The sequence below is a fragment of the Oncorhynchus gorbuscha genome, unplaced genomic scaffold (genome assembly GCF_021184085.1).
Source record: "Oncorhynchus gorbuscha isolate QuinsamMale2020 ecotype Even-year unplaced genomic scaffold, OgorEven_v1.0 Un_scaffold_4524, whole genome shotgun sequence".
NCBI classification, from domain to species: Eukaryota; Metazoa; Chordata; class Actinopteri; order Salmoniformes; family Salmonidae; genus Oncorhynchus; species Oncorhynchus gorbuscha.
In genome coordinates, this window is record NW_025748523.1 from 27,501 (window position 1) to 33,804 (window position 6,304).

General features: G+C 48.4%; 1 pseudogene; it reads left to right on the forward strand.

Annotated features, from left to right (window-relative positions):
• The window catches only part of LOC124028618, a 21,974-nt pseudogene extending 17,883 nt beyond the window's left edge, over positions 1 to 4,091 (forward strand).
• Positions 4,092 to 6,304: the final 2,213 nt, after the last annotated feature.

Below are 6,304 nucleotides of genomic sequence, written 5' to 3' on the forward strand. Positions count from 1 at the left end.
GTAGTGTTCTGTTCTATTGTTCTATTGTTCTATTGTGTTCTATTGTTCTAGTGTTCTATTGTTCTATTGTGTTCTCTGCAACAACTCTCTAGGGTAGGGCATGTTCTGTTCTAGTGTTCTATTGTTCTAGTGTTCTATTGTTCTATTGTTCTAGTGTTCTATTGTTCTATTGTGTTCTCTGCAACAACTTCAGGTCGGGTGTGTTCTGTTCTATTGTTCCTATTAAGTTCTATTGTGTTCTATTGTTCTAGTGTTCCCATTGTTCTATTGCTTGTGTTCTCTATAAATAACTTTCTAGGTAGGGCATGTTCTGTTCTAGTGTTCTATTGTTCTAGTGTTCTATTGTTCTATTGTGTTCTCTGCAACAACTTCAGGTCGGGTGTGTTCTGTTCTAGTGTTCTATTGTTCTATTGTGTTCTCTGCAACAACTTCAGGTCGGGTGTGTTCTGTTCTATTGTTCTATTGTTCTATTGTGTTCTATTGTGTTCTATTGTTCTAGTGTTCTATTGTTCTATTGTGTTCTCTGCAACAACTTCAGGTAGGGCATGTTCTGTTCTAGTGTTCTATTGTTCTAGTGTTCTATTGTTCTATTGTGTTCTCTGCAACAACTTCAGGTCGGGTGTGTTCTGTTCTAGTGTTCTATTGTTCTATTGTGTTCTCTGCAACAACTTCAGGTCGGGTGTGTTCTGTTCTAGTGTTCTATTGTTCTATTGTGTTCTCTGCAACAACTTCAGGTAGGGCGTGTTCTGTTCTATTGTTCTATTGTGTTCTATTGTTCTAGTGTTCTAGTGTTCTATTGTTCTATTGTGTTCTCTGCAACAACTTCAGGTAGGGGCGTGTTCTGTTCTATTGTGTTCTATTGTTCTGGACTTTTATTCAGTTGTACATATTGTCCACATTGACTCTGTACCGGTACCTCCCGTATTGACTCTGTACCGGTACCTCCTGTATTGACTCTGTACCGGTACCACCTGTATATAGCCTCCACATTGACTCTGTACCAGTACCCCCTGTATATAGCCTCCCCATTGACTCTGTACCGGTACCCCCTGTATATAGCCTCCACATTGACTCTGTACCGGTACCCCCTGTATATAGTCTCCACATTGACTCTGTACCGGTACCCCCTGTATATAGCCTCCCCATTGACTCTGTACCGGTACCCCCTGTATATAGTCTCCACATTGACTCTGTACCGGTACCCCCTGTATATAGCCTCCACATTGACTCTGTACCGGTACCCCCTGTATATAGTCTCCACATTGACTCTGTACCGGTACCCCCTGTATATAGTCTCCACATTGACTCTGTACCGGTACCCCCTGTATATAGTCTCCACATTGACTCTGTACCGGTACTCCCTGTATAGTCTCCACATTGACTCTGTACCGGCAATTCCCTGTATATAGCCTTCCACATTGACTCTGACCGGTACCCCTGTATATAGCTCCACATTGACTCTGTACTGCAATTTCTGTATAGTCCTGAAGACGACTTCAATGGGCACCCCTTGTATATAGCCTCTACATTGACTCTGTACCAGTACCCCTGTATATAGCCTCCACATTGACTCTGTACCTGGTAGCCCTGCATATAGCCTCCACATTGACTCTGTACCGGCACTCCTGTATATAGCTCCACATTGACTTGTACCGGTACTCCCTGTATATAGCCTCCACATTGACTCTGTACCAGTACCCACTGTAAGGTCTCTACTACACCTGTTGTATTCAGCATTTCACTGTAAGGTCTACTACACCTGTTGTATTCAGCATTTCACTGTAAGGTCTACTACCTGTTGTATTCAGCATTTCACTGTGAGGTCTACTACACCTGTTGTATTCAGCATTTTGCTGTAAGGTCCACTACACCTGTTGTATTCAGCATTTCACTGTGAGGTCTACTACACCTGTTATATTCAGCATTTCACTGTGAGGTCTACTACACCTGTTATATTCAGCATTTCACTGTGAGGTCTACTACACCTGTTGTATTCAGCATTTCACTGTAAGGTCTACTCCACCTGTTGTATTCAGCATTTCACTGTGAGGTCTACTACACCTGTTGTATTCAGCATTTCACTGTAAGGTCTACAGCTGTTGTATTCGGGCGCATGTGACTAATACAATTGGATTTGATTGGTTCCTGTACCTTTCCATGACCTTGTCCTAACCCTGTTTCCTTTTCCCAGAGTGATCGATCTGGGGGTCATGATTCCATGCGACAGGATATTGAGGGAAGCCATCGACTGCAAAGCAGGTGTGTTGACAGGAACCTTATGGCTTATAGGTATAACCTGGTCCCAGATCAGTTTGGGCTGTCTGACGAGGTGGCACTAGGAGGTGAATAACCTGGTCCCAGATCAGTTTGGGCTGCCTGACTGGGTGGCACTAGGAGGTGAACCTTATGGCTTATCAGTTCCACTGTACTGTAGCTCGGCCTTAATCAATAGGATTAACCTGGTCCCAGATCAGTTTGGGCTGTCTGAAGAGATGGCACTAGGAGGTGATTAACCTGGTTCCAGATCAGTTTGGGCTGTCTGAAGAGATGGGGGTGATTAACCTGGTCACTTTGGGCTAGGAGGTGATTAACCTGGTCCCAGATCAGTTTGGGCTGTCTGACGGGGTGGCACTAGGAGGTGATTAACCTGGTCCCAGATCAGTTTGGGCTGTCTGACGGGGCGGCACTAGGACAGGAAGTGGTGCTTAACCTGGTCCCAGATCAGTTTGGGCTGTCTGACGATGTGGCACTAGGAAGTGATTAACCTGGTCCCAGATCAGTTTGGGCTGTCTGACAGGGCAGCACTAGCAGGTGATTAACCTGGTTCCAGATCAGTTTGGGCTGTCTGACGGGGCTGCACTAGGAGGTGATTAACCTGGTCCCAGATCAGTTTGGGCTGTCTGACGATGTGGCACTAGGAGGTGATTAACCTGGTCCCAGATCAGTTTGGGCTGTCTGACGGGGCGGCACTAGGACAGGAAGTGGTGCTTAACCTGGTCCCAGATCAGTTTGGGCTGTCTGACGATGTGGCACTAGGAGGTGATTAACCTGGTCCCAGATCAGTTTGGGCTGTCTGACGGGCGGCACTAGGAGGTGAATAACCTGGTCCCAGATCAGTTTGGGCTGTCTTGCCAACTGCTAGGAGTTGGAGTTGGCTATAAACCACAGACAGATCTGGGACCAGGCCAGAGAAGGAGTAGGATTGGGACTGAAATCAGAGATGGAATGAGTGAACTGCTCTTTGAGAAGTAGTCCTCCAGCTGAACTTCCTGTGTATCCCTCCGCCCTACAGACATCATCGGTCTGTCTGGCCTCATCACGCCCTCGCTGGATGAGATGATCTACGTTGCCAAGGAGATGGAGCGGCTTGGGATGAAGACCCCACTGCTGATCGGAGGGGCCACCACCTCCAAGTAAGACACACACACACTGTGACCTTTCAACTCGCCACTTCCTGGCCCCTTGTTGACCCTGTGTCTGATGTGATGCGTCTCTCAACACACACCGTCATTATCTTCACCGTGACCTTTCAACTCGCCACTTCCTGGCCCCTTGTTGGCCCTGTGGCTGATGTGATGCGTCCCTCAACACACACCGTCATTATCTTCACCGTGACCTTTCAACTCGCTACTTCGTGGCCCCTTGTTGACCCTGTGTCTGATGTGATGCGTCTCTCAACACACACCGTGACCTCAACTCGCTACTTCCTGGCCCCTTGTTGACCCTGTGTCTGATGTGATGCGTCTCTCAGCACACACCGTGACCTTTCAACTCGCTACTTCGTGGCCCCTTGTTGACCCTGTGTCTGATGTGATGCGTCTCTCAACACACACCGTCATTATCTTCACCGTGACCTTTCAACTCGCTACTTCCTGGCCCCTTGTTGACCTTGTGTCTGATGTGATGCGTCTCTCAACACACACCGTCATTATCTTCACCGTGACCTTTCAACTCACTACTTCGAGGCCCCTTGCTGGCCCTGTGTCTGATGTGAAGCCTCTGTGTGTAACAGGACCCACACGGCAGTGAAGATCGCTCCCCGTTACAGCTGTCCTGTGGTGCATGTTCTGGATGCTTCCAGGAGGGTGTGGTGGTGGCACGTACACTAAACTGACTAGACACACTACACTTCCTGTTCTCAATAGTACAGCCACACTACACTTCCTGTTCTCACTTAGTACAGCCCACACTACACTGACTAGACACACTACACTTCCTGTTCTCACTTAGTACAGCCCACAATACACTAGTAAACAGCACTACACTTCCTGTTCTCACTTAGTACAGCCCACTGCACTGACTAGACACACTACACTTCCTGTTCTCACTTAGTACAGCCCACACTACACTGACTAGACGCACTACACTTCCTGTCTGTAGATCCTGTAGTCCTCACTTAGTACAGCCCACACTACACTGACTAGACACACTACACTTCCTGTTCTCACTTAGTACAGCCCACTACACTGGCTAGACCTTTCACTACACTTCCTGTTCTCATAGTACCACCCACACTACAATTCCCTGTTCTCACTTAGTACAGCCCACACTACACTTCCGGTCAGTAGATACTGTGGTGATCACCTAGTACATCCCACACTACACTTCCTGTCAGTAGATGCTGTGGTCCTCACTTAGTACAGCCCCACTACACTTCCTGTCAGTAGATGCTGTGTTGTTGTCTCTGTCAGTGTCCTCAGTGTTTGTTGTCTCTGTCAGTGTCCTCCGTGTTGTTGTCTCTGTCAGTGTCCTCCGTGTTGTTGTCTCTGTCAGTGTCCTCAGTGTTGTTGTCTCTGTCAGTGTCCTCCATGTTGTTGTCTCTGTCAGTGTCCTCCGTGTTGTCTGTCAGTGTCCTCCGTGTTGTCTCTGTCAGTGTCCTCCGTGTTGTCTCTGTCAGTGTCCTCCGTGTTGTCTCTGTCAGTGTCCTCCGTGTTGTTGTCTCTGTCAGTGTCCTCCGTGCTGTCTCTGTCTCTGTCAGTGTCCTCCGTGTTGTTGTCTCTGTCAGTGTCCTCCCCGTGTTGTTGTCTCTGTCAGTGTCCTCCCCGTGTTGTTGTCTCTGTCAGTGTCCTCCGTGTTGTTGTCTCTGTCAGTGTCCTCAGTGTTGTCTCTGTGTTGTTGTTGTCTCTGTCAGTGTCCTCAGTGTTGTCTCTGTCAGTGTCCTCCCTGTTGTTGTCTCTGTCAGTGTCCTCCGTGTTGTCTCTGTCTCTGTCAGTGTCCTCCAGTGTTGTTGTCTCTGTCAGTGTCCTCCAGTGTTATTTGTCTCTGTCAGTGTCCTCCGTGTTGTCTCTGTCAGTGTCCTCCGTCAGTGTCCTCCGTGTTGTTGTCTCTGTCAGTGTCCTCCGTGTTGTTGTCTCTGTCAGTGTCCTCCGTGTTGTTGTCTCTGTCAGTGTCCTCCCGTGTTGTTGTCTCTGTCAGTGTCCTCCGTGTTGTTGTCTCTGTCAGTGTCCTCCGTGTTGTTGTCTCTGTCAGTGTCCTCCGTGTTGTTGTCTCTGTCAGTGTCCTCCGTGTTGTTGTCTCTGTCAGTGTCCTCCGTGTTGTTGTCTCTGTCAGTGTCCTCCGTGTTGTTGTCTCTGTCAGTGTCCTCCGTGTTGTTGTCTCTGTCAGTGTCCTCCGTGTTGTTGTCTCTGTCAGTGTCCTCCGTGTTGTTGTCTCTGTCAGTGTCCTCCGTGTTGTTGTCTCTGTCAGTGTCCTCCGTGTTGTCTCTGTCAGTGTCCTCAGTGTTGTTGTCTCTGTCAGTGTCCTCAGTGTTGTTGTCTCTGTCAGTGTCCTCCGTGTTGTTGTCTCTGTTAGTGTCCTCAGTGTTGTTGTCTCTGTTAGTCTCCTCAGTGTTGTTGTCTCTGTTAGTGTCCTCAGTGTTGTTGTCTCTGTCAGTGTCCTCAGTGTTGTTGTCTCTGTCAGTGTCCTCCGTGTTGTTGTCTCTGTCAGTGTCCTCCGTGTTGTTGTCTCTGTCAGTGTCCTCAGTGTTGTCTCTGTCAGTGTCCTCAGTGTTGTTGTCTCTGTCAGTGTCCTCAGTGTTGTTGTCTCTGTCAGTGTCCTCCGTGTTGTTGTCAGTGTCCTCAGTGTTGTTGTCTCTGTCAGTGTCCTCAGTGTTGTTGTCTCTGTCAGTGTCCTCCGTGTTGTCTCTGTCAGTGTCCTCAGCTGTTAGATAACCCTCCGTGTTGTTGTCTCTGTCAGTGTCCTCCGTGTTGTTGTCTCTGTCAGTGTCCTCAGTGTTGTCTCTGTCAGTGTCCTCAGTGTTGTTGTCTCTGTCAGTGTCCTCAGTGTTGTTGTCTCTGTCAGTGTCCTCCGTGTTGTTGTCTCTGTC